The sequence below is a fragment of the Megascapheus bottae genome, chromosome 18 (genome assembly GCF_031878675.1).
Source record: "Megascapheus bottae isolate mThoBot1 chromosome 18, mThoBot2.hap1, whole genome shotgun sequence".
NCBI lineage: Eukaryota > Metazoa > Chordata > Mammalia > Rodentia > Geomyidae > Megascapheus > Megascapheus bottae.
The window spans coordinates 42,215,514-42,241,776 of NC_143526.1; the positions used below are offsets into that span (position 1 = coordinate 42,215,514).

The 26,263-nt window shown below is 43.6% G+C and overlaps 1 protein-coding gene across 2 annotated transcripts in view; it reads right to left on the reverse strand.

Moving 5' to 3' along the window:
• The window catches only part of Znf217 (zinc finger protein 217), an 85,840-nt gene that overhangs the window by 52,835 nt on the left and 6,742 nt on the right, over positions 1-26,263 (reverse strand). Inside the window, exons 2-3 of one of the 2 annotated variants that reach the window (XM_090352539.1) lie at positions 25,757-25,826; positions 22,134-22,320 (exon numbers count right to left, since the gene is read on the reverse strand). The gene's annotated coding sequence lies outside the window, so the exon portion shown is untranslated. Of the gene's footprint in view, positions 1-22,133; positions 22,324-25,756; positions 25,827-26,263 lie in introns of both variants that reach the window. The other variant, XM_090352538.1, reaches the window with a different exon arrangement.

Below are 26,263 nucleotides of genomic sequence, written 5' to 3' on the forward strand. Positions count from 1 at the left end.
GTGAGGGTGGTACCTGATTGGAAGGAAGGGGATATGGGGCTGGTATAAAATTGCCATTTCATTTTTTCCTCTGACAATTTATTATTTTTTTCTCAGCATTTCCCCCAAATCCCACTCCAAATCATGAAATTATAACAAATAATAACCAGTGATCTTTAATTTTATGTGTGTGTGTGTTAAATGTGCACACTTTTAGCAATGATGCAGAACTGTGGGAAAATGTTGCCATTCAGAAATATATGTTTGTGTTGTTATTGAGAGATGAGAACTCAAACTCGGTACTGGATGCTTTGTTCATTAGCTGGCTCTCTACCAACTGAGTCAAAGATCCAACCCCAGAGAAAAAAAAATTTTTTAAACATCTTTTCTTTGTGTATAATTTGTGTGTATCTTTGTAATTGTTCTTACTGTATGTACTATGTGAAGTTTCTTTTCTCTTTTTTTTCTCCTTATGGTTAATCTCATGTGGTTACTTTATCTTACTTTGTTAGCTGGTATATTGTATATCCGTTTATTTGTTTATTTGAAATAGGGAAAGGAAGGGGGAAAACAAGACGACTTGGGAGGGGGTAGGGAGAAGGAAAGGGAGACAAAAACATGAGAAGGCATATCAATGTTGGAAAAGTAATGTAATCACTACCTGAGGAATGTAATTGTAGCTCCTCTATGTATGACCCCATAATAAAAAACAACAATAATCAAATCTTTTCTGTGTAATTCACATAGCGTCACTTACTTGGTAGGGGGTCATTATTAAAAAGGAGGTAAATCATCACAATGTTTTTGGACAAAATCCCTCATTTGGAAAATGCAGGGATACATGGATTATAAACTTCAGTTTAGCCTAATTTCTCCATGTGATTAGGGTGAAACCCCAAGAGACCTTGGACAATCAGTTAGGTTTTACAATCCTGGGGAGAAGGGAGGGTAACAGGAGGAAGAGGGCTTTATTACTCAGCTAAAAGTCCCTAGCTCTGCCCCCCTGCTGGGCTAGTCTGGGGCTGAGCTGGGCGTTGTCAGTGAATTCTGTCTCCCTTGGCCTTATACCAGAAAGGGTTGTTTGCTGGGAAAGAGATCGTTTTCAAAAGCTGTCCAAGAAAACTTCTTTACTCCACGGTTTCTCCCCCACCCTTGGTTACAAGCTCCTCCAGAGAGAGTTTCCTAAACTCCTATCTGCTGAGCAGAAGCCATTTGGGGGTAGGGGAGATGCCTGAAGTTACCTCATCATCATGATGACAAACATTCCAGACAGTGCTCCCTAGAGCCCAATCCCTGCACAACTCAAACTCCGCTGAAATTGCTGGACCCTTATTCACTCACAGTCCCAAAGCAGCTCTGCGGGGTGGGCACTCTGAGGATCCGACTTGAGCAATCAGACAAAGCTCACAGGGCCAAACCAGTCTATTCCATTCTCTATGCTGCCTGCAGCTATTTCTAGAGCTTGAAGCAGTCTGTGGGTCGGTGAAGTCTCCCAGGATGGGACAGGACTGCAGATCTTACACAGCCTAAGAAGCAGAAAGTGTTTTCTAATCTCACACAAGAGTAGGGGTGAAAGTCAGGAGTTTCCCTTTGGAGACAAACTGAAGAGACTCCTGGATTCCAGTGAGAAGGGTCTAATCTGTGCCAGGGTTTCCTCATTGCCCTGTAGGATTTCCTTTAAATCTAGAAGGCACCTCACAGGTTACTTCACAAATGCCCCATGGCTCCCTCCACTGGTCAGGAAACCAGGAAATACAACATAAAGAAACAGACACCTAAGAGCAAGTACCCAGAACTTCTGAATAAATAACCTTATGCCAATATATTTTTGAGTAGTTAGGATTACAGGCATGAGCCACAGTGCCCGGCTTTCATGTTTTGTTTTGTTTTTGCCAGTTCCAGGGCTTAAACTCAGGCCTGAGCTACACTACTATTTCTGGCTTTTTTCTGTATATGTGGCTTTTTCTATGTATGTGACTTTTCTATGTATGTGGTACTGAGGAATCGAACCCGGGTCTTCGTGCATGCTAGGCAAGCACTCTACCACTAGGCCAAACTCCCAGCCGCAGAAGGATTTTTTTTTTTTTTTTGCCAGTTCTGGGCTTGAGCTCAGGTCCTGAGCCCTGTCCTTGGACTTTCTCAAGGCTAGAGCTCTACCACTTGAGCCTCAGCACCACTTCCCGCTTTTTTCTATGTATGTGGTACCGAGGAATCAAACCCGGGTCTTCATGCATGCTAGGCAAGCACTTTAACCACTAGGCCAAACTCCCGGCCTTTTCTGTATATGTGGTACTGAGGAATCGAACCCAGGTTTTCATGCATGCTAGGAAAGCACTCTTCCCACTCGGTCAAATCCCTGGCCCCTCATTGTTATTTTTTTTTTTGCCAGTCCTGGGCTTGAGCTCAGAGCCTGAGCACTGTCCTTGGACTTTCTCAAGGCTAGAGCTCTCTACCACTTGAGCCTCAGCACCACTTCTGGCTTTTTTTCTATGTATGAGGTACCGAGGAATCGAACCCGGGTCTTCATGCATGCTAGGCAAGCACTTTAACCACTAGGCCAAATTCCCAGCCCTCATTGTTATTTTTTAAGAAAGAAAAACTTGTGAATCCTAGCCAGACACGGTAGCTCACGCTTGAATCGTGGTTCAAAGCCAGCCGGAGCACTACAAAGCCAAGAGATTCCTTTTTTTTTTTTTATGAGTCATGGGGCTTGAACTCAGTTTGGGTGCTGTCCCTCAGCTCAAGGCTGCTGCCCTACCCCTGGGCTTGGCTGTTGTCCCTGAGCTCTTCAACTCAAGGCTACTGCTCTACCCTTGAGCCAAGCCCCACTTCCCGTTTACTAGAGGTTAATCAGGTCCTTTTGTGCTAGGCTAGCTCTGAAACTTGATCCTCAGATCCTTAGCCTCCAGAGCAGTTAGGATTACTAGTGAGAGCCACTCACCCAGCTTAAAGCCCACAGACTCTTATCTCCACTAGAAAATGGGAAGTGGGGCTGTGCCCAGGCCCAGAGTTCAAGGCCCATGATCCAAAAAGAAAAAAAAAAAAAAAGAAAGAAAAACTGTCAATCCTTCAGCTAGTGGCTAAACTCCAAGTATTAACATTTTAGCGCCGAGGCTCAGAGTTCACGACCCATAATGACAAAAAGTAAATAAATAAATAACAATGAACAAGCAAAATAGAAACAGATCAAAAAGAAACAAAGGAAACTAACAAATTAGATCAGCAGCAAGTTTTAATATCTATTTTAAAAATACCTAATTATGGGGCCGGGAGTTTGGCCTAGTGGTTAAAGTGCTTGCCTAGCATGCATGAAGACCCGGGTTCGATTCCTTGGTACCACATACATAGACAAAAAGCTGGAAATGGTGCTGAGGCTCAAGTGGTAGAGTGCTAGCCTTGAGAAAGTCCAAGGACAGTGCTCAGGCCCTGAGCTCAAGCCCAGGACTGGCAAAAAAAAAAAAAAAAAATACCTAATTATCTCTAGTTACTCAAAGGGCAGCAAATAAGTTTTTGTTTTACCTATAATGTACTGGGCACTGTCCCTGAGCAATTCAGCTCAAGACTAATGCTCTACCACTTGAGCCACAGCACCACTTCCTGTTTTCTGGTAGTTAATTGGAGGTAAGGGTCTCATGGACTTTTGTGCGGGCTAGCTTTGAACCTTGATCCTCAGCCTCCTGAGTAGCTAGGATTACGTGTGTGAGCCACCAGAGCCTGGCTTGTTAGTATATTTTTGTGTATTTCAATCTCTCATATTTTAATATGTGATAAAGATTTTCTAATCTTTAAATACATGTAATATGCTAAATATGTCATTTTTATTAAAGCTTAAATATTAATAAGCTATGCTTAAACAAGTAGAAAAAATGCTACTCTTTATGAAGAATTTACAATTCTTCAATTGGATTCAATTCTGAATGCAAGCTCATTCTGAATCCAAGTAATCATGAGACCAGAAAGCAAGACTAAGTCTACTTACTTGGGCTCCAAAGCTGTCCTTGGAAAGTGCTTTTCTTTCTTTTTCTTTTTTTTTTTTTTTTTGGCCAGTCCTGGGCTTGAGCTCAGGGCCTGAGCACTGTCCTTGGACTTTCTCAAGGCTAGAGCTCTACCACTTGAGCCTCAGCACCACTTCTGGCTTTTTTCTATGTATGTGGTACTGTGGAATCGAACCCGGGTCTTCGTGCATGCTAGGCAAGCACTTCAACCACTAGGCCAAACTCCCGGCCCCGGAAAGTGCTTTTATTTATACCAATCCTTAATATTAGTTCAGTCCTTAAAACTTGTCTCCTTCTCCTTCTCCTTCTAAAGAAGGAGCAACTTGGCTGGGAGTTTGGCCAAGTAGTAGAGTGCTTGCCCAGCATGCAGGAAGACCCGAGTTTGATTCCTCAGTATCACATAGGTTCCTCATTACCATCTACATAAAAAAGCCAAAAGTGGTGCTGTGGATCCAGTGGTATTATCCTAGCCTTGAGGAAAGTTCAAGGACAGTGCTCAGGCCCTGAGTTCAAGCTCCAGGACTGAAGAAAAAAAAAAGAAGTAGAAACTAAAAGACTAAGTATTTATACACATACACATACACACACACACACACACACACACTTTAAAAAATACAGCACATGCACTATGGATTATTGCAGTGCACTGTTTTGTAGCTTGCATTTGTGCTAATACCACTGTCCCTTAGCTTTTTCCACTCAAGGCTGGTGCTCTACCGCTTGAGCCACAACGCCACTTCCAGGAATTTTGTGGTTTATTAATTGGAGGTAAGAATCTCTGGGGGCCAGGTAGATTGCATGCTAGCCCAAGCAGGAAAGCCCCCGAGCCTCTTATCTCCAATAAACTACCACAAAAGCTGGAAGTACAGCTGTGGCTAAGTGGTAGGACACTTGAGCAAAAAAGAAGCTCAAGGACAGTCCACAAGCCGGACTAAAAAGTCTCTGGGATTAGTTTGCCTAGGATGGTTTCAATCCTCAGATCTCAGCCTCTTGAGTAGCTAGGATTACAGGTGTGAGCCATAGTACCAGGCGAAATAATAAGTGAAGATTATCTGAATGTGATCATGGGCAGTCCAGGGAAGTTGATGAGATAAACAGAACTGCTACAGTGGGGCCAAGGAGAGGGTGGTGTACTCAGTGTATGATACTGATCATGCTAATCAGAATGACATATAACTATAAACTCCCAAATTACTAATTTCTGGAATTTTCCATTTAATGTTTTCAGACTGAGATTGACCACAGGTAACTGAAACTGTGGAAACTAAAACTTAAGGGAACTGCTGGTTGAAGAAGCAGATACCAGGCAGCCAAGACTCTGCTGGCCTCCGCGGAAAGCACCCCCTCTTCACCACCATACAGGATATGTGTATGAGGTCTACTTACACAGACCTTAAAGACAAACGCAGGGCCTGGAGCGTGGCCTATCGGTAGTGTGTTTGTCTAGCATGCATGAAGCCCTGGGTTTGAGTCCTCGGTATTCATACACCAAAAAAGCCAGAAGTGGTGCTGTTGCTCAAATGGTAGAGAACTAGCCTCGACCAAAAAAGGGGGGGGAGGGGCAGGAATGTATCCTAGTGGTGGAGTGCTTGCCTAGCATGCATAAAGACCTGAGTTCGATTCCTTGGTACCACATACATAGAAAAAGTCAGAAGTGGTGCTGAGGCTCAAGTGGTAGAGTGCTAGTCTTGAGAAAGTCCAAGGACAGTGCTCAGGACCTGAGCTCAAGCCCAGGACTGGCAAAAAAAAAAAATAAATAAATAAATAAATAAAATAAAGACAAATGCAGGGCTCAGATATAGTAGTAGGCTACTTGCCTCAACCACCCACCCCGATTTAGGACTTTCTCTTGGATGTTTGGCAAACAGCTTTGGTATTTTCCTGGGTGTGTGACTGACACATGCACCAGGATGGGAGATTCCCCATAGATATCCAAGTTGCCGCCATAGTGACTTTCTGTACATTTCTGACCAAAGAAGAATCTGGGCTTTTTGTTCCTAAAACCAGGTTAAGACAAAAAATTGCTGTTTCCTTGAAAATATCAAATTTAGAGTGGTGGACTACTATTTACCATAAAACCCTTCATGGCTTACTTCTGTCAAAGCTCACTTACGAAAGCTGGTGGCTCTCACCTGTAGTCCTGAATATGGAAAGCTGAGTTGAAACAATCACAGTTCAAAGCCAGTCCAGGTAGGAAAAAAAATCCACTGGATTCTTAGTTCTAATTAGACTACTAAAAAGCTAAATGTGGAGTTTGACTCAAGTGGTAGAGTACCACTGTTGAGTGGAAAAAGACAAGAGCACCAAATTAGATTTAAAAAAAAAAAAAAAAAAAGAGGGGCCGGGAGTTTGGCCTAGTGGTAGAGTGCTTGCCTAGCATGCACGAAGACCAGAGTTCGATTCCTCGGTACCACATACGTAGCAAAAAGCCAGAAGTGGTGCTGTGGCTCAAGTGGTGGAGCCCTAGCCTTGAGAAAACCCAGGGACAGTGCTCAAGCCCTGAGCCCAAGCCCAGGACTGGAAAAAAAAAAAAAAGAGGAAAGAAGGAAGAAGGAAAAAAAGAAGTTAGCTCATGAATCTGACAATCACAGATGAGCCTAGTATCAATTGTAGACTTAAGTCCCTTATCAAAAATGGCATATAAGATGCCTTTAATGGGGAAAAAAGAGGTTCAGAAGAGGCTAGATGGCAACCTGCACTTTTCTGATTTTATAAACTAAACTAAACAGTAAAGTCAATTGTTAAGTGGCTTATGCTTGAATCCTAGTACCTCAGAAGGCTGATATCTGAGTATTGCCATTCAAAGCCAGTCCAAGCAGACAAAGCCAAGAGACTCTTCCATTTCTAATTAGACAGCAAAAGTCTAGAAGTCGAGTTGTGCCCCAAGTCGTATAACATCAGTTTGAGGGAAAATCTGAGTTAAGAGTCCAGGCCCTGAGTATAAGTCCCAGTAACTTGTGTACACACACACACACACACACACACACACACACAACCATACCCCCAAGGAAATTCATTTGAGTTAAAAATATACACTTAAAAGATGCCCTGTTTAACGAGTTCCAGACTTGGAGGAAATAACCCTTCCTCTTCCTTGTTACCAATAGAAACATTTTGAAGCATGTGGTTCTTTTGGGCCCCCACAAAGAGCTAGACTGGTGAAATTGACGCACTGTCACTATTTTAGCAGCAGCTGACTTTGTGAGGGTTTTCATTAATTTTGTTGTTTTGTGGTACTAGGGGTGGGGGGTTCCTCACCCAGTGCTTCTGCATACTCCTTGTCAAGTGCTCTAGCCTCTTTTGTTTGTTTGTTTTGACTGAGTTGACCTCAGCTCACAGTTCCTCAGCTTCCTGTCACTGATTTGTAATGTTAGATTTTGGTATCCCATAGAAAACTTTGGAGAAAGCATAGATACTCTTAGAAGTCTGTATCAAATGGTTTACCAACTGACAACCTCAGACTTCCTGTATTTCTGTAAATTGCTACTCCCCCTTCTTCCCCCTTTCCTTTGTTAATGATTCTGGGCACCAGCTCTGTCTAGCAGTTTCTAAGTAGATCAGTGGATCAAAGGTGAGGCTTCCTAGAGTAATCAGTGTAATTTCACCCAAGCAGCTAGCTATTAAAAACAGACCTGCAGGGTTTTTCAAGACACCCAAGGTATGGATCTGGCAACTGAAATCTGTCATGCAGGCACAAGGAAAGTGTGTCCAGGTTAGCTACCATCCTGGGCTCTGTGCCCAAGTCCTAGGAACTTTGAAGGCACCTGCGTTCAAAAGAGGAATTCTATTGCCACAAACACTACCAGGATACATGTCACTGGGGGCTCACCATTTGTAATTCTAGCTACTCAGGAGGCTGAGATCTGAGGATCCTGGTTGGAAAACATTCTGCCTTCTCCACAACCACCATCCCTACCCCTGCAGCCAAGTGAGACTCTTATCTCTCCCCAAAACTCAAAGAGTGCCCAGGCCTAGACTGTAAGCCCCAGGACTGTTAAAACTACACCAGAGCAAGAGAAGAGACTCCCACGTAGCAGGAAAATAATGTAAAGACAGACCCAGGAGAACTGTTGAGAAAGGCAGATAAAACTAGTTGCTTTTTCACTCAAGGCTGGCACTCTACCACTAGAGCCACAGCTCTACTTCCAGCTTTTTGGTGACTAAATATAGTGTCATGGACTTTTCTGCCCTGGCTATCTTCAAACCTTGATTTCTCATCCTCCTTAGTAGCAAAGGTCAGAGGTACTTGGCTGAGTACAATTTGAAAAAAGCAAACCGTCAATTCTGTGCTTAACCTCAGGAAGATATATTTAAATTATACCCACAAAAAGAACATTCATGGGCAACAAGCATCTTGGAAAGGGGTTGGTCTTGTAGTCATTTGATGTACATGGCTTTTAATTTTAATTTTTTTCTGTTGGTTGTAGGGCTTGAAGTCTGGGCCTAGGTACTATCCCTGAGCTTTTCAGCTCAGAGCTATTGCCATACCTCTTGAGCCACTTCCGTTTTTCTAGTGGTTAATTGAAGATGAGGCTCACTGTCTTTAGTGCCCCACCTGGCTTTGAACCTTAATCTTCAGATCATAGCCTCCTGAGTGGCTAGGATTACAGGCATAAGCTACCACACCCCGCTGGCATTTAATGCTAAGGGAAAAAATATGTTCATTTCAAAATTATTATCATGTCCAGGAATTTCATGAACAAAATAATCACAGAGCATTTCCATTAAGTATTAAGCTATTTTTCTCCTTCCTTTAAGTTACTTTCTTACAGTCATTGTGCTTTGATTACACAAACTATTTTTCCCAACATCAGTCTTTTGGCAGGCAGATTTCTACGTAAATCACCTTGAGATAATATCAACATTCCCTGTAGTGCTTTTGTTTGGTGAAATACACGCTTCATCATCTGTAAAATTTGGTAAATAATCTGACTGTACCTTTCTAGTTCTTTTGAAGAAAGCAAGAAGAAAAATTAATGTAACCTCCTAGGCTGACTAGAGTACACTAGTGCCAGGTACTCATAAGCCGAGCCGTTCAGGAAGCTGAGATCTGCAGATCGTGCCAGCCGTGGCAGGAAAGTTCATGAGACTCATATTTCTAATTAACTACCTTAAAAGCCAGAAGTAGAGCTGTGGCTCAAGTGACAGGATGCCCACTTTGAGAGGAAAAAGCTAAGAGATGGTGCCTAGCCCTTGAGTTCACGCCCCCGTACTACTTTCCAGTACAATCTTCCAGAAAAAGTACAAAGGCTTTTCTTTCCTCATAAAAAAAACAAAAAACAAAAAACAAAAAACGCATTTGGCAGTTGAATACAGGTGGTAATTCACTAATTCAGTTCATTCAGGAACTGAGAAAGATGAAGGCACATTTGAAACTCCTCTTTTCTCAGAGCAGAAGATGGCAAAGGTTGAGCAAAATAGAAAATAGAGTCCCTTTCTAAATATAGCAATGTCATATGACCCAATTGCCTCCAGCCGCAGGATCTAGGTAGACACATGCTTCGTAGACATAGCGTGGAATTAACTCAGGGAAGGGACATGGCCAGGCAGTGCAGATGTGAATGCCCAACTGTGTCTGTCTTTTTTGATCTGAGGAAATAACCTAGAATGTTGTTAAGTGTCCTCATGTGACAGCTTGTCATCTGGGTAAACGTTCTCACTGAATGCAAGAAACTAGTTTTTTCATTCTTTAGGTTTGTTTTTATTTTCTGTGGTCCTGGGGAGACTCACTGAACCCAGGGAAAGCTCTACTAATTGAGGCCCTCCCAACGTGAGGAACTCACATTTATTTTTACACCCCTCAAACAGTGGTTGATGCCTAAACATATTTTATACATGTTTTCTTTTTCTGCTGATTTCTTTCTCCATGAAGTCTCACACTGAGGCTAATTTAATTTTGCTGGTGATTATGATTATTCATGATAACATCATATAGTTCTCAATTTAGATCCCCTGTCATCCATGTCAGTGAATGTGGCTTTTTATTTTTTGTTCCCTAAAGGACTCGTCAGAGAGGAATTTGTACATGTATCTTTGTAGATTTTAGTGCGTCTCTCTCCTACCTTTTCATCTTTACTTTTAAAGAACATTTTAGGGTCTTGCTTTCCTGGGACAAATGAAAGAATCATTTGAGAATGAGTACTTCATGAGTTATCACTGTATTTAGATGTGGTTAAATACAAACTAAAATCTTTCTAACTACTTCTAGTTTTCTGGAGGTAGATTTTCTAGACAAGTGAGGATTTGCAAAGCCACAGTAGGGTAGAGTAGGAGTCAGATCACATTAAAAACCTGCTCCAGCTTGGGGGAAGCTGCCAGGCTCAACTGTTATCCAGTTTTTCTGAGAGGAAATTTTTACTTTTGCCCTCTGGGCCCTTGTGGGGGTGGGGGAAGGAGGAAGTAAGCAGGGTTGTCTCCCAGCTGCAGGAAGCAAAGGCCTCAGCTGGTTGCTAAAACATCAATTCTGAAGCATAAATAAATAATGTACTGGGGCACACAGCAAGTTGTGGACCAGAGCTGCGTATGTGCAATTAGGAGGCTCCAGTTTAAAAAGAAAATACTTTTTTTTTTTTTTTGCCAGTTCTGGGACTTGATTTCAGGGTTAGGGTACTGTCCCTGAGCTTCTTTTGCTCAAGGCTAGCACTCTTCCACTTGAGCCAGAGTGCCACTTCTGGCTTTGTTTCTGTTATTGTGGGTGGTACTGAAGAATGGAACCCAGGATTTCATACATGTTAGGCAAGCACTCTACCACTAAGCTATATTCCCAGCCCTCGAATACACTTTTGTGTCAGTTTATAGATGATTGTTGTTGTAAATTAGTTTGCTGCTTTAATTTTTTGTTGTTGTTGTTTGTAAACAATGTATTTTGGTAGTACTGGGGTTTGAATTCATGGCATGTGCCTGCTGGACAGGCATTCTACCATCTGCTATGCCTGTTGTTTCTGAAGATCAAACACAGGGATTCATCTACCACTGAGCTACAAATCTATTTTTCTCTTATTTGTTTTCTTTGTTTTTGTGTGTGTGCTGGTACTGAGGCTTTAACTCAGCCAGGGCAACTGTCCCTTAGCTTTTTCAACTCAAGGATAGTGCTTTACCACTTGCACCACCCCTCCATCCCTGATGGTGGTTAACTGGAGATAAAAGTCTTGTACACCTTCTTACTCAGGCTTACTTTGAACTGTAGTTGTTAGAGCTCAGCCTCCTAAGAAGCTAGAAATTAAAATTTTCTGGTGGTTAATTAGAGATAAGAGTCTCAGGAACTTCCATGTCCAAGGGCTGGCTTTGAACTGTGATCCTTGGATCTCAGCATCCTAAGTAGACAGGATTACAGGCATGAGCCACTGGTGCTCGCACCCCTTTGGGGGTGGGGGGACAGGACAGGGTTTTACTGAGAAATCCAGGCTGGCCTCTAATTCTAGACTTTTTAGGCTATGCCACAGCCTCAGAAGAGTACTGGGATTGCAGGCACGTGCCACCACACCCAGCAAAACTATTCTTGACAAATAAATCAAAAGACTCCAAAAATTTTTTAAATACCCCTCCCTTTTAAAACCACCTTCTCAAAGAGTCTCATGGTGACCTTTGCCTAGTTGTTTGGAATGTCCCTCACTGAATGATAAATCGTATTTTTATCAACTTCCTTACAGGCTTCAAAATAAAAGACAAGGTTCAGCTAAATTCAGTACTGTGTAAATTCATCCAAAAAGTAGCCATCTCCACAAATCCTCTTCCTCTAGCAGCATGTAAATAGCCATGAAAACAGGCTTTTTCTTTTCAGGCTGCTATGGCAGATCTGGGCCTTGATTACAGGGGTCGCTCAGCCCCAGGTTTTAACTTCCGTCATTGCATAAGTGAAACCGCTTTAGTCAAAGAGTTTCAAAGCTAAAGAAGCAGTGAACTAATTTCCAAGCCCATCCCCCTGCTTCTAGTTTTCCAGTACAGAAACTTTCTTTGATTTTAGCTGGTAGAGTTTATAGCCTGAAATTCTAGATAGTGTCTTAACATTTAAGGGAGTTTTCCAGTTTACTTTATCAAACATTCTACATATAAAGGGAAATAGTTCCCCCAAACAATATTTATGAACATTTTCGGCCTTCTTCTCCTTTGTTTTAAGACAGTATCTCAATAATCAGCTCAGAAGGGCTAAAACTATTCCATCTTTATGCCTCGCTACGACTATACACAGGTGCTCCTATGCCTGACTTCTGCCTCTTTTTTTTTAAAACTTCTGACTAGATCTGATGAATCACTCAGTAATTCAGGAAGCAGACTCGTTTGCTGGGCTATCTTTAGAAGAATTTTAAAAATTCACTATGCTCTGTGACCTATAGGTTTTCTTTCTACTCAAGTCAGGAGAGATTTCATCTTTGCAATGAAATGAGAAGGTAGAGATATTTTGTTTGGGTTTTTTTTTTTTTTTGTCCGTCGCTGGGCCTTGAACCCTGGCCCTGGGTGTTGTCCCTGAGCTCTTCAACTCAAGGTTACCACCCCTAACTCTTGAGCACTGCCCCACTTCCCATTTTCTAGTGGTTAATTAGAGATAAGAGTCTCTTGAACTTTCATGCAGGATTGGCTTTGAACCGTGATCCTCAGATCTCAGCCTCTTGAATAGCTAAAATTACAGGTGTGAGCCACCGTGCCCGGCTGAGAAAGTAGACTTTTTAAAAGCCCACTATTTCTCCATATTTCTGTAATCATTTTTATTTAATGTCAAGTATGAGGAATTTTTAATTTCCAGGAATATTAGCTTACTTTTAAAAAATATGTACAGCCAATAGGTTAAAAAAAAAAAAAGAGCCAGACTCATACTCCTGTAATACTAGCTACTCAGGTAGCTGAGATCTGAGGATCTCTGCTCAAAGCCAGCCCAGGCACTAAAGATGGTGAGACTTTTTTTGTGTGTGTGGGTCATGGGGCTTGAACTCCGTGTGGGTGCTGTCCCTGAGTTTTTCAGATCAAGGCTAGCTCCTTACTCTTGAGCCAAGTCCCACTTCCCGTTTTCTAGAGGTTAATTGGAGATAAGAGTCTTAGGTCCTTTTGTGCTCAGGCTGTCTTTGAACCTTGATCCTCAGATCTCAGCCTCCTGCGTAGCTAGAATTACAGGAGTGCGCCATCATGCCAGCTTATTGAGACCCTTATCTCCAGGGACAGGGACAGAGACAGGGCCCAGGCCCAGAGTTCAAGCCCCATCACCGACAAAAAACAAACAGAAAAACAAAAAAACTCCTCTACATGTACTAAGAAGTAAACACCTTAGACACATGTTTAGAACATCTGGTCACACATAAAAAAAATCATTTAAACAGCAATCCTTCAAGTTTTATTCCTATAGAACTTTCCATCTGGCCTGGGGTGTGGCTCAGTAGACGGGTACTTGTTGCCCTGAGTATGATCCCCTGAGCGACCCAAACATAACAAAACTTGATGCTGGTAGAACTTTGCATTATCTGATATTTTCACAGATATCATATGCTTGTTTATGTTTACAGAGATGTAAATACTTAGGCAAAGGGAGGTGTTACAGAGAAAGAAGTTTGGACTCAATGACCCTGAAAACCAGAATGCCGTTCAATTGGAAACCATACACTTTTTTATGTACAGTAGCTCTTTAATTATAGGAAGAGATGTCCCAGCCAAGAGAAGCTATGTAGTTTGCTTATAGGATCTTTAAGTTCTAGTCTGGAATCTGCTGTGTCATTTTTCACTTACTCCTCTCCATAAAGGGGGAGATGGGACAACAGGGAGACAAGATTTGAAGATAGTGAATTGTGTAGGATTTGGCAAGTGTAGGTTGTAGATCTTGCAGAAGAGGCTAGCTATCCAAATGACTGGATATTCCAACTGGTTCTAATCAATGGTCAATTTGTTTGAGTTCTTGGTCTGTATCACAAGTATAAAGTGTCCTTTTTATTTGTTTTGCCAGTCCTGGGGGTGAACTTGGGGCCTTTGCTCAAGGCTAGCACTCTGCCTCTTCTGCCACAATGCCACTTCCAGCTTCTGTTTATGTGGTACTAAGGAACTGAACCTAGGGCTTCATGCATGCTAGGCTAGACTGTACCACTAAGCCACATTACCCACCCAATCATCACAGTAGACTAAACTTTTTTGTATGGGGGGACGGGTCATGGGACTTGAACTTAACCTGGGCGTTGTCCCTGAACTCTTCAGCTCAAGGCTACCGCCCTACCCTCGACCCAAGCCCCACTTCCTGTTCTTTAGAGGTTAATTGGAGATAAGAGTCTGGGGTCCTTTTGTGCCTTGGCTGGCTTTGAACCCTGATCCTCAGATCTCAGCCTCCTAAGTAGCTAGGATTACAGGCGTGAGCCAGTGCAACCAACCGGCTTATACTAAACATTCACTAAAGACTGATTCTTACTAGGATGGAGCAGGGTACTGGTGGCTTACACATGTAATCCAAGCTACTTAAAGGCTGAGATCTTGCCAGGAGTGGTGGCTCATGCCTGTAATCTTAGCTACTGAGGAGGGTGAGGTCTGAGGATCATGGTTCAAAGCCAGCCTGGCCACTAAAAACCTGAGAGATTCTTATCTCCAATTGACCACTAGAAAACCGGAAGGTAGGGTGGTAGCCTTGAGCTAACGAGCTCAGGAACAGACCCTAGGCCTGGAGTCTAAGCCCCTTAACCAACCAAAAAAAAGGGGGGCTGAGGTCTGAAGTCTGTAGTTCCAAGCCAGCCAAAGCAGAAAAGTGTTGAGATTCTTATCTCCAATTAAACAGCAAAAAGACAAAACTGGAGCTGTGGCTCAGGTGGTAGAGTGCCAGTCTGGGTGAAAAGACTAAGGACAGGGCTCAAGCCCTGACTCCAAGCCCCAGTTCCAGTACACATTAAACAAATAGACAAAAGAAGGTAGGATCCCATAAGCACAGAGGTTAGTGGTTTAAAGAGAATTGGTTGCATTAAGGAAGCAAAGATTGAGCAATACTTTAATTCAGAAACAAGTTGCCCAATGTGCATCCTATGAAAAGTAACACTCTTGAGAAAGGGAAGCTACAAAATGCACACAATACACTATTCTTGCTTCGGGTCTGTGGTTCACACCTGTAGACCCAGGCACTTGGGAGGCAAGGGAAGAGGATGGAAAGTTGGTCTGTCCTAGCAAAGTTGGCTGGGATCGATCCTATCTCAAAAAACAAAATACAAACACAAGGGCTGGTGTGTGGCTCAACCGGGTAGTCCTTGGCCTAGCATGAGCTGGGTTCAATACCCAGTACTGGAAAAAGAAAACAAAACAAAAATTCTACTCCTCAAGGAATGGGGTTCTCTTATCTAAATGGCACTGATACCTGAATCAGGCAATAACATCTGCTTAGAAACTTTCAAGTTCTAAAACCCTTTTTGTTTTGTGTGGGTCCTGGGGTTGATCTCAGGGCCTATGTGCTGTCCCACAGCATGTTAGCTCAAGCTCCGCACTCTGCTACACTTGAGCTATAGCTCCATCTCTGGCCTTTTGGTGGTTAATTATAGATTAATAAGAGTCTCTTGGATTTGTCTGCTGGTGCTGGCTTCAATCTTTGATCTTCAGATCTCAGCCTTCTGTGGAACTAGGATTGCAGGCATGAGCCACCAGCACACCCGAAACCCACTTTGAAAAGCAAAGAACAAAATTTGCTGAACTGGAAACCTGTGGAATCAAACCTAAGATGCTTTTCTACAGGTTTTGTCTTCTGTTGCTTGGGTGTTAGGAAAAGTCTCTCCAGGGAAAGGTCAGTATTTAATGAATGTTCACACACAAACGAAGGCAGACAATCTCATAGAACTATTGAAGAACACCAATCCTCTAGATCTAGAAGCTTCACTGAATTAATGACTTCAGGCTTTGGAAGTTACAAATTACTACCCTACCTGTTTTCTGTGACTGAGAGATAGAGGCAGGGGTGAGGGTGTGAAGGAAGGAGTGAAAGAGTGCAAACAGCTGCCTGAGGTGGGAGGGGAGTGGGAAGCACAGAAGATGAGCTCAGACCCTTTTCTTCTGCCACCCGCTAAAGCCAGAGTCCTGAAATGTTCTTTTGGAATGCAAATATGGCATTCACTGACAATCAGTTCTTTTGAGTGGATTAACTTTTAGATGTTAGGGTCTGCAGAGGTAGAGGAAAGTGAGGAGAAAAAGGAGAAAAGGAATTCCATTTTTAAAAAGTGAAGAGAGCCAGGCGCCACCTGGTGCCTCATGCTTTTTAATCCTAGCTACTCAGAGGTTGGTACCTAATGATGGAGAAGTTCAAAACCAGCTCAGGGAAGGAAAAGTTTGAGAGACTTTCATCTCTAATTAAAACAACAACAAGTTAGAGGTGTGGCTCAAGTGGTAGAGAATCTATCTGACTTGAGAGGAAAAAGCACACGGACAGCACCCAGGCTCAGAGTTCAAATAACACACATGTACTACCCTGTCCCCTAAGCCTCCAGTTGGGTGAACTTTGGCTGAGCCAACACTTTCTGTTTCCTATAACCCTTTATCATCTTTGCTGAGGCCATTGGTTGTTTTTCTTATTTCAAACTTGATACTGAGGGAGGACAGGTGCACTGCCTAGGATAAAATTAGAAAGTTGCCAGCTCAGAGTGAAAGATACATTGGGATTCCAGTAAGGTGTGATGTGACCTTGGATAATGGGCCCCCCTCAGTTTCTCCATCTATAAAATTAGTATAATAATGGTTTCATGACCTCAGCTCCACATCATGGTGAGAGCTAAAGATGCTGAGGTTGACTGGGCTTACTCCAAATAAAGGGCATGGCCTCCATGGTCAGTAGTAAGTTTAGAAGCTGCCACCCAAACCTACACAGTCTTTCCAGACTAGAACTGAATTCATGAAAGAGATAAAATTACAAATCTGCATTTTTTTTCCTGATCCCCTCTATGAGAAGCCTTTTTTTTTTGCCTGTACTGGGCTTGAACTCAGGGCTTAGGCACTGTCCTTGGGCTTTCTCAAGGCTACAGCTCTACCACTTGGACCACAGCACCATTTCTGGCTTTTTCTATGTATGTGGTACCGAGGAATTGAACCTGGGTCTTCATGCTTGCTAGACAGTACTCCACCAGTAGGCCAAACTCATGGCCAATGCCTTTTCTTTTTTTTTTTCCATTGCCTTTTCTTAATCGACTTTTTTTTTTTTTTTGCCAGTCCTGGGCTTGAACTTAGGGCCAGAACATTGTCCTTGAACTTTCTCAAGGTTACAGCTCTACCACTTGATCCTCAAGTGGTGCCGAGGAATGGAACCTGAGTCTTCCTGCATGCTAAGCAAGCACTCCCTGCCCTTAATCTAGACTTTTTTTTAGTGCTTAAACTCAAGGCCAGGGCCATGTTAAGTCTAGTTCTCTACCACTTGAGCCACAGGCACCACTTCCAGCCTTTCCTGATCAGTTTATTATAACTAAGAGTCTTGTAGACTTTCCTTCTCAGGCTGGCTCTGAACCTTGATCCTGGGATTCTTAGACTCCTGAATAGCTATGGTTACAGGCAATATCGGGTTACATCACCAGATGCTCTGGTTTTATTTTTTTAAAAGCAATTTATTCTTGCCTTAATTTTATTGAACTTGGCAAAGCAGTCAGTGACTGATTTTATAGGCTAGAAATATCACCACTTTCTGTCTTTATTTATAGCTGTGTATAACATTCCCTTCTCTGTGATGTGGAAATACCCACCAAATGGAGATCAGCCTTGGACTTGGTGGGGGGGTACAATCGCAAAGGGAAGTTCATGAATGTTACCCGCTAACAGAAACAAATGCCTTTCAAGACATGTGAAAGGGTATCAATGTATGTGAATTAATGCACCTTCTATCTGGCAAATATCATGTAACCCTTTTATTACTTACAATAAAAATATTTTTTTTAAAGTAAAAGAAAAAAGAAACAAATACCTTTGAGTTTTTTGCTTTGAGTTTTCATTTTTATTTTTAATAAGTATTCAGGAGTTCCCTGAATCATTACAAGCACCAGGAATAGTCGGAAGCTCTTTTAACCTCAAGGCGACTCCCGGGGCCCCGCTACGGGATCCAGGAGCGGGAAGAGGGGAAATGGGGAGGCTGGGGCCCGGCAGGAAGGAACTGCCCTCTGGGTTCTCAGCCATCTTCGTCTCCGCCGCCCACAGATCTCCTCTCAGCCCACCAGAAACGCAAGCTGCACCGCGCCAGGGACCCGAGGGCTCAGGTCCTCGCGTGCGGCCGGGAAGGCAGGGCAGGGGCGGGGGCGGGGGGCGGGCGCTACAGAGGGGAAGGGGGCGGGGTAGGGAGTAGGGGGTGGAAGTGGAGGAGGGAGAGGGGAGAAAGGGGAAGGGGGAGGGATGGCAGAGGGGGAGGGAGGTGGGAAGGGGAGGGGCAGCCGCAGGAGGGAATGGCGTGGGGGGGGGGGAAGCCTCACCACGTGACCCTCTGGAAGCGCACCCCTTCCCGCCGCTCCGTCCCCCAGGCGGCGAGGCGGAAGGGCCCCGCCGGGTCCCCTGGGCTGGATCCTGGGCCCATTCACGCGCACAACTTCCCAAGTGTCCATCCAGTCTTCGATCGTCTCCCCAGCCCTCAGTTCCCCCCGCCCGCGCCCGCCACCTTCCTTTCCTTTCGCATTCTGAGAAAAGCGTTGTATATGTCATTTCCCCTTTAAAGAGGTCTTTCTCGGGGGAAGTCCTTTCCAAAGGGCGGCGGGCACGGGGAGGAGGCAGGGCAGCGCGCGCTTGCCCCACCCGCCTTCCCTTTCCCTGCTGGGTCCAGGGGTCCAGCGCCCCGGCATCTCCCTGAGGCAGGGTCAGTGCCCGGTTCTGGAGGGAAGCCCCCTCCTCCCAGCCGAGGCGGGGGGGGGGGCTTTCACGCGCCCCTGACAGGTATCCCCCCCCCCCCGCGGAGCTCGGCAGCACCTAACCCCACTTTGGGACACCATTAGGGGTTGGTGGCACTGGCCGTACAGCGCCGGGAAATGGGACATGGCAGTCCCCGTGGGGCAGATGAGCTGCTGTACAACAGCTAACCTTTGTCTTTGGAGGTTTGTGTCTGAGCCACATGTGGCTCTGTAATTCAGCAGAATTTGGTACATTTCAGGCTGTTTCCAGTTAGCTTTCAAGCATGTACACCAGTCTGATATGTTTGATGTGGCTCACAGAACCTTGCCTAATACTCCCCCCTTCACACACATAGATTTTATTGTTTGATTAGATCTTTTTGTCAGATGAGATCAAAGATAGCCTTCCTTTCTTTGCTAGGGGTATTTTATTTGAATACGTGAATAGAGGGTATTACTTAGTAAAGAGGCATTTAAAAGATTTTGAAGGATTTCAATAAGGAAGAAGAGGTTCCATGTTTGTATTTGTCACAGATCAGATGAAAGTGAATACTTTCGAGTTCGAAACCTCATATATATTTGTACTATGGAAAGACTGTTGTCTTAGCTGAAGACATATACCCTTGTGGAAAGTTCACTTACTTTCTTTTCTATCTGTACAGGGGCTTGTACTCAGGGTTCTGAGCTCTCACTGGGCTTCTTGTAATTAAGGCTGGCACTCTACTGCTGGCTTTTTGCTGGTTAGTTGAAGATAAGTGTCTCAGGGATTTTTCTTCTTGGGTTACCTCTGAACCATGATCCTGATAACTCACCCTCCAGAGGAGCTATTAAGGTGTGAGCCACCAGCACCTGGGTAAAACCAACTTTTTTTTTTGGAGGGGGGGACCGGTCCTTGGACTTGAACTCCAGGCCTAGGCACTGTCCTTGGGCTTTCTCAAGGCTATTTTCTACCACTTGAGCCACAGCACCACTTCCAGCTTTTCTGTGTATGCATGGAATCAAAGCCAGGGCTTTGCGCATGCTACATATATGAATGCCATCTGGTGAATTTTGTCTTTCTGTACCTGGTTTATTTCATTTAATGTAATGTCTTCCAGGTTCATCCAAGTCTTCCCAAATAATGAGAGGGTGTGTGTGTGTGTGTGTGTGTGTGTGTGTGTGTGTGTGTGTGTGTGTGTGTGTGTGTGTGTGTGTGTGTGTGTGTGTGTGTGTGTGTGTGTGTGTGTTGGTCCTGTGTGTGTATGTGTGTGTGTGTGTGTGTGTGTTGGTCCTGAGGCCTGAACTCAGGACTGTGCACTTCCCTGAGCTGCTTTTGCTCAAGGCTAAAGTTCTCATCTAAGTCTTCGCAAATAATGAGGGTGTGTGTGTGTGTGTGTGTGTGTTGGTCCTGAGGCCTGAACTCAGGACTGTGCACTTCCCTGAGCTACTTTTGCTCAAGGCTAAAGTTCTTACTACTTAAGCCATAACTCCATTTCTGGCTTTTTGGTAGTTAATTGGATCTTTCCTGCACTGGCTGGCTTGGAATCAAGATCCTCAAATCTCAGCATCCTAAATGGTTTAGGTTTACAAGCATGAGCCACTAGTGTCTAGCAGATTTTTTTCTTCTTCCTTCTCCCTCTTCCCTCTCTTTGTTTCTCCCTTTCTTTTTATCTTTTTACTTTCTTTCTCTCTCTCCCTTCCCCCCCCCTTTTTTTTTCTTTTTCTTTTTTTTACGTAGAGTTAAATGGTAAAGTCAAGAGCACAGGAAGAACACAAATGTTGTGCTGCCTGGGACCAGCTAGGTCCTATTCACATACCTGGCCAAGTGCCCAGGGCAGAGGAGGTGCTTGGATCACTTGTTAAGGAAGAAGCTTTAGGCCTTTTTCGGATCATCAGAAGTATGGCAGAAGTGTCCCTGCACAGGCCATAGAGCGAGCAGTTGGAGGATGAACCATTTAATTTGAACATTTTGCTTGCTACCTGAATGCTCAATTAAATGTTTTCAACCACAAGCGTTGCTTGTATATGTACTGCCCCTGTAATTAGCCTGGGTGCAAGACACACAGGTTGTTTTGTAATATAAGAAATAAGGAAGCCAGGCACAGTGGTTCACAGCTATAACCCTAGCTACTCAGGAGGCTGAGATCTGAAGAGCAAGGTTCAAAGCCAGCCCGAGTACTAAAGTCAGTGAGACTCTAATCTCCAATTAACCAATAGAAAACTGGAAGTGGCACTGAAACTCAAGAGGTAGGGCGGTAGCCTTGTGCAGAAGAGCTCAGGTCAGGGACAGTGCCCAGGCCCAGAGTTCAAGCCCCACAACCGACAAAAAAAAAAAAAAAAGGAAATATAGTTCTCCCTCTAACTCTAGGAGGCTAGTTCCAGACTCTTGAATCCTCAAGTGTTCCTCTAGTTAAGTCTTTTACATAACATTGTATGGCAGGTTAAGCTATCTTTAACGAATACAATGAAAATACCATGTACTAGTTATAATACTGTATTGCCCAGGGGAAAAAAAAAGTATGTTGGGATTTGATCTGATGCAATCCCCCCCCACTCCCGCTCCGAGTATTTTGAGTGAATCCACAGATGACTGGGCAAACAGAACAGTAAAATTCACAGAATTTTAGAATTCAAATAACATATTGTGCATAATTATGTATAATATATACATAGGTACATACATACTTGCACCATACTGTGGAAGACATAGGAGTTTCAAAGGAATTCTAGGTATTGGAAACAAAAAATTAAAGCAGAACAGAGGATGTAGCTCTGTGGTAGAGTTCTTATTTTTCTAGTATGCAGGAAGCCAAGGGGGTCCATCATTAAGGAGTAAACAAAACAACTAGACACCAATCAGACTCTATTTTAATTTTTCTTTTTCTCCTAAGCCAGTAATAGGGCTCAAACTCTGCTTTTTCCACTCAAAATCGGCACTCTAGGGGCCGAGAGTTTGGTCTAGTGATAGAGTGCTTGCCTAGCATGCACAAAGACTCGGGTTTGATTCCTTGGTACCACATATATAGCAAAAAGCCAGAAGTGGTGCTGTGGCTCAAGAGGTAGAGCCCTATCCTTGAGAAAATCCAGGGACAGTGCTCAGGCCCTGAGTTCATGCCCAGGACTGGCCAAAAAGGCACTCTACCACCTGAACCAAGCCTCTACTTCTGGCTTTCTGCTGGTTAATTGGATATAAAGGCCTCTTGGATTTGTCTGCCCAGGCTAGCTGAGCATTGAGGTCCTCAGAGTAGCTGGGACTATGGACATTAGCCATTTGTGCCAAGCTTATGGTTCCCCACCCCCCTTTTTTTAAGCCAAAAGCTTCTGAGAGAGGCTGTATGCCCTCCCCCCCAATACTATTAAAAATGGTTATTGTTAGATATGTCCAGCTACATACCTTTATATAGGATACTGGCTAGTATGGGGTTTTTTTTTTTTGAGACAGTCTTGATACCATAGTCCAGGCTGGCCCGAAGATTTCAATGTGGTCCAGGTTGGCTCAAACTGTCCATTTCCTACCTCAGTCCCTGGAGATGGTTGGGATGACAGGTGTGCATCTGCAAGCCTGGGCTCCTCTCTAGCTGCTGCTGTATAACAAACCCAAAATTAGTTACCTGAGGCAGCAAGCCTATTTACATTTCATACTCTTATATAGTAAGCCAGGTTGGTGACCCCTAGGGCTCTTGAAAACCTGTAGACAATTAGCTGAGGATAGCTGGCTCCCACAGAAGGGCCTAGGATTCCTCTGCTAGGACAGTTTGCCTCTGTTCCACATGACTGCTCATCCTTGCCAGGGAACCCAATCCTCGGGACCAAATGGCCTGGAAATTCCAAGGAGCCAAGCCCGATCTCAAGCCTGGACACCTCCAGCTCCTTTGGGAGTTAACACTAATGAAGTATTGTAACTCAGAAACGTTGCTTCAAGAAAAACTTTTGTTAAGAGCCCCCCCCCCCAAAAAAGGGAGAAGAAGCCACCTAGCATTGCCAGACTTAGATTTTTCAGATTTATTGATTCATGTCAATACTGGGGTTTGAACCGAAGGCCTTATGCTATCACTTGACTTTTTCCACTTAAGGGTGGTACTTTACCACTTGAGCCACAACTCCATTTCTAGCTTTTTGCTGGATAATTGGAGACAGGAGTCTTAGGTTTTTCTGCCTAGGTTGGCTTTGAACTGTGATCCTCAGATTTCAGCCTCCTGAGAGGTTGGATTACAGGCCAAATTAGCTAGGATCTCTTAACAAATTATGAGTTCCTGAATGACCATGTGACTTAAAATAAAATCTGCTTCAGTCTCTGCCATAATGGAGTTGATTATGGTGCCTTTATGGTCATAAAGCCTGTGAACTCAGTATACAGGAAACTCAGTACCTAGTTAGGCCCTAACTATGTACTAGCACATAATCATTATTGCCATCATTATTACTGGCAATAACAGAGGGTCATACTTGTTACTGTGCTGAGAATCAATCCCAGGACCTTGAGCATGCTAACACTTGGGTACCCTCCCCTCCAGCTTTGTTAGAACTCAACTTTCAAAAATAATCCTTTTGTCAGATATTGGTGGCTCACACCTATAATCTTAGCTACTCAGAAGGCTGAGATCTGAGGATAATGATTCAGCTAGCCCAGACAAGAAAGTCCCTAAAACGTACAGTCTCCAATTAACTAGTTAAAAGACAGAAGTAGAGCTATTGCTCAAATGGTAGAGCACCAGCCTTGAGCAAAAGAGCCAAGAGCATAGCAAAGCCCTAAGTTCAAGTTCTAGTGGGTTGTTTTTTTTTTTTTGAGGTTAAGCAGTTACATAAAGTTTATAGTACTGTGCGATAGCTAATGTCACAATCATTTTTTTACTTCATGATACTAAGCATCATCGTTCCAGTCTACAGCTTATAAATGTTAGATATACAAAACCCTCTAGTCTTATACAGAACAGGCTTATCTTTGAACATTGACAATAAAACCATTTCTTCCAAATCGGGTATTAAGTTGGAAGTAGAGCTGTGGCTAAGGGTCCAGTGGTAAAATACCAGCCGTAAGCAGAGAAAGGTAACTCCTGACACTGACACATACACACACAGATACAAACACACCAAATTCTTTAAAAACTAAAAGAATAAAAAAGTATTCTGAAAATTTAAAAGGACTATCTTAGCCATGCACAGTGGCTCACCCCTGTAATCCTACCTAGGAGACTGAGGCCTGAGGATCACAGTTCAAAGCTAGCCTGAGCACTAAAGTCAATGAGACTCTTATCTCCAATTAACCATAGAAAACGGGAAGTGGCACTGTGGCTCAAGATGTAGGGCAGTAGCCTAGAGTTGAAGAGCTCAGGGACAATGCCCAGGCCCAGAGTTCAAGCCCCATGACTAGAAACAAACAAAAACTATCTTTAAGTTCATGGTTGAAAATTGAGCTCCTCAAGGGGGTAGAGTACCGTCCTTGAGCTGAAATGCTCAGGGACGGAGCCCAGGCCCAGAGTTCCAGCCTCATGACCCACAAAAGAAAAACAAACAGAAAGGAAGGAAGGAAGGAAGGAAGGAAGGAAGGAAGGAAGGAAGGAAGGAAGGAAGGAAGGAAGGAAATTGAAGCTGGGTGTGGTGGCTCACGCCTGTAATCCTAGCTACTCAGATCTGAGGATCATGGTTCAAAGCCAGCAAGGGCATAAAAGAACTTGAGTCACTGATTTCCATGTAATCACTAGGAAACAGGAAGTGGGGTTGTGGCTCAGGGTGGTAACCTACAGCTAAAGAGCTCAGGGACAACCAGGCCCAGAGTTCAAGCCCCATGAGCAACAAAAATAAATAAATAAATAAATAAAATAAAAAAGAAAGAAAAGAAAGAAAAGGAAAAAGAAAATTGAGCCCCTAAGGTAAAGAAAATTGACCTAGTTTTTATGAGAGTTGCTGTGTGTTTGGAGGGAGGGGGTTAGTTGGTCTGAGACAGGATGAGTTGAATGAGAATTGTGGTCTTGTCTTGCTAGGTAGGGTACTGTGTTCACCACGATGGACATAACAATGAATACTGTGCTTACTTTGCAACAGGTGTTCAGGACAGAGCTGTTAGTGAAGGGAAGGAAGGAAGGAAGAAAGAAAGGAAGGGAGGAGGGGCGGGGAGTTTGGCCTAGTGGTAGCGTGCTTGCCTAGCATGCATGAAGACCTGGGTTCAATTCCTGGGTACCCCACATACATAGCAAAAGGCCGGAAGTGGTGCTGAGGCTCAAGTGGTAGGGCTCTAGCCTTGAGAAAGTCCAAGGACAGTGCTCAAGCCCTGAGCCCAAGCCAGGACTGGCAAAAAAAAAAAAAAAAAAAAAGAAAGGAAGGGAGGGAAGCAGGGAAGGAAGGAGGGAAGAGGAGAGGGCTGATGGTTAGCAGGCAGAAATGAACATTTACAGGGTTCCTTTTCAATATCGCAGGCTGTTTAGAAACCAACTTCTCTAGTGCCCTTCCCCTGCAAGACTGAAGTTGAATATATCACAGAACCACTCACTTAAATAAAGCATTTGGTATACTAGACACATGTTAAGAGCTTCAAAGTGAGTTGTTGCTTTTTGCCTCCCTTGGGCTATCTCTATTAAAATCTTACTGATTAAGACTGGGTGCTATGGTGCTCTCCCATAATCCCCAGGTATTCAGGAAGTAGAGGTAGAAGAATTATTATTAGTCTACAACTGGTTCCAGGCAAAAGTTTGAGATACCAGCCAAAGATGCTAGAGGAATGGCTCAAGTAGAGGCAGAGCCTATTTAGGAAGAGAAGGGTCCGGAGTTCAAATCCTACTGCTGCCAAACAAACCAATAATTTCTGAATAAGAGTTTGAGCTCTTCTTTCATTTTTAAACACTAAAAGTACTCTGACATTCTCATATTTGTTCCTGAGAAATTTTTGCACATCCTTGGTCCGGGAAATGCTGGGGAAAATAAAGAATACCTGCGTATTGAAAGGCAACAGTCAAATACTAAATACACACATGCACATGGTCATTAAGTCAGGCTTGTTTTGAGAAGACAAGAATGGCTTACATTTTATCCTTTAGAAGAATTTTCTTTCTTTGGGAGTGATCTGTTGCATGGTCAGGAAAGGCAGGATTTCCTAGGATAGTAGGAAATAAAACAGGTTGACAGAAGAAAGAAAACAATTCTCAAATCACACATGTGGATTTGTCTTTAGTGGTTCTAGGATTTACAAATATCATGGTTATTGTCTGAGAAACTCTACTGTGTTTTTGCACATGTAGGGTTAACCTCAGGATCAGGGTTTGTTTATAATCCAAAGAGGCCAGAAAGGAATCCTGGTTCTTATGGTTGGGCAAAAATGTAGCTTCAGAAACTCAAATGCAGCAGAAGACTTAGTAGTATTTAATGCTATGAAGGAAAATAGGAACAGCCAAGCACTGGTAATTTACACCCATAATTCCAGCTACTCAGGAGGATTGTTGTTCAAAGCTAGCCTAGGCAGAAAATCTGATATGTACTTCTAATTAACCAAGAGAGCACTGGAAATGGATATATGGCTCAAGGGTAGAGTGC